Source organism: Orycteropus afer, unplaced genomic scaffold (genome assembly GCF_000298275.1).
Source record: "Orycteropus afer afer isolate SDZICR_OR568_19922 unplaced genomic scaffold, OryAfe1.0 scaffold00462, whole genome shotgun sequence".
Lineage (NCBI taxonomy): Eukaryota > Metazoa > Chordata > Mammalia > Tubulidentata > Orycteropodidae > Orycteropus > Orycteropus afer.
The window spans coordinates 92,507-94,549 of record NW_006922049.1 but is presented as its reverse complement, the minus strand read 5'-3'; the positions used below and the strand labels follow the sequence as shown (position 1 = coordinate 94,549).

The 2,043-nt window shown below is 37.2% G+C and overlaps 1 protein-coding gene across 1 annotated transcript in view; it reads right to left on the bottom strand.

Moving 5' to 3' along the window:
- The window catches only part of MET (MET proto-oncogene, receptor tyrosine kinase), a 108,014-nt gene that overhangs the window by 100,600 nt on the left and 5,371 nt on the right, over positions 1-2,043 (bottom strand). The window lies entirely within an intron of this gene.

Sequence of the window (2,043 nt, the reverse complement as noted above, 5' to 3'; positions counted from 1 at the left end):
TCCATATACCCATGTTTGCTTTCACTGACAACTCAGTACTGTATATGCAAAAGGGTTCATATTTGTTGTCTGTACTGCCCATGTACCTCTCTATGTCTTTCTCATCCTCAATGTGTAGCTATTTATTATGTACCAAAGACTAGCATCATTCCACTCATACACAATAGTCCTGCAAGGAGGAAAATGGGCTGGGAGAATTTATATAATGCTCCCATGCTTCTACAGGTAGAAATAGCTATTCAGGTAGGAAATGGTAGAGTCCTCATTTGAACCTAGATCTTTTTGACTTTTCATTCCAATAGGTCATGCTGCCTCCCAAAGAGCTAAATTCATGGTGCCAACCAAACCCACTGCCACCTCATAGTGACCCAGTTAGGTCAGATTAGAACTGCCAGTAGGGTTTCCAAGGCTGTAAATCTTTAAGAAAGTAGATTGCTTCATTTTTCTGCACAGCAGCTGGTGGGTTCAAACTGCCAACCTTTTGGTTAGCAGCTTTAACCACTGCGTCACCAGAGCTCCTGTCTTATCATGCCAGGTATTTTAAATACACTATCCCAAATTTTCACAAAACCTTGTTAAGTAGCTATTATTATTAGCATGTTCCACATGAGGAGATGAGGCTTCAAGAAGCTGAGTAACATGTCAGAAGCCACACAGCTTGTGAACAGTAAACCAGGACATGCATCCAGGTCTAACACCAAATTGCATGCTTCCCCCTTCACTCATCAATGGTTGGTCACTAAAATGACCAGTATGTCTGTGAAAATATCCGCTACAAGTGTACTTTTATTCTTTTCAAATGCTTACACACAGAGCAAAACATTGATAACAGGATTGCAAGAAAAATGGAGTAATATGATAATTGTAGTTTCTGGGTAAGTGAGAGGTATTTCAAGAGTCATTTTTGAGCTCTGGTGGCATAGTGGGTAAGGCATTTGGATGCTAACCAGAAGGCCCATGGTTCAAACCCATCAGCTCCTCTGCACGAGAAAGATGAGGGAATCTACTTCCAGAAAGATTTACAGGCTTGGGAACCCAATGAGGGTTGCTATGAGTCGGAATTGACTTGATGGCAGTGAGTTTTTTTCTTTTTGTCTTTTTGACTGATTAAAAATCTTTCTAAAATGTGTCACCCTACTTCACTTAGTAAATATTTTAATGTAGGGAGTGGAATTTTTGTCGATTTGAGGATTTATCAAAAACTTCCTTATTCAGTCTTGATTCTCATTTATGGGTGATTGGGCCAATGTGTACTGATTCATTTTTTTTCCCTAGAATAATTGTCATGTTAATAAATCCCTTGATAGGGCACTTTTGTTGAAAATTCCAGTTAATTTGTTTAAAATCAATCATATTTTTAATACTATTTAAACCCAAATATGACATGAGGTTTCTTTTCTTTTATTTATTTTTTCTTCTTCAAAATCTGGGGCTTTACAAAATCTCCAAATTATGGAGCATTTTCTAAATTATTTTGTTTTGAATAATAACATGATGATTAGAGAATATGCCTTAGCTTAAACAACTTCGATCAATACTAATGTAGACTACTTATAGAGGTCACTGAGGAATGGGTAAAGAAAGAGGGAAAGAAATTTACGGCAGAATTAGTCATCATGGGTGTATTATTTCATAGTTGTAAGTGCTGGAAGTCACTATAAGCAAACCTTTCATGAATTACTTTTTGAAGCCAATACAGTAAATGGTTACCTTGTGAAGATCATGAATATATACTTACTGGACAACTGGTATAATCAGCCATGCTAATCCTACATGAATGAGTACCTGTGGCTTGCTATAGTTTCCAGAGATAATAACATCATGTGTGGAGTCAAAGAGCTGTGAAACTCAGATGACTTAGAGATGAAGATGATGGGCTCTGGAAAACTATCAGGTGACTTGAAAGGCATCTTTAGTGCTGGCAACAATATGTGAGAGCTAGCACAGGGCATTTCATGAAATGTGAGTGGGAAAAGTGACATAATCTGTGCTCTTAAATAAGTATGCATAAATAAATAAACACCTTAAACATACATTTGACTA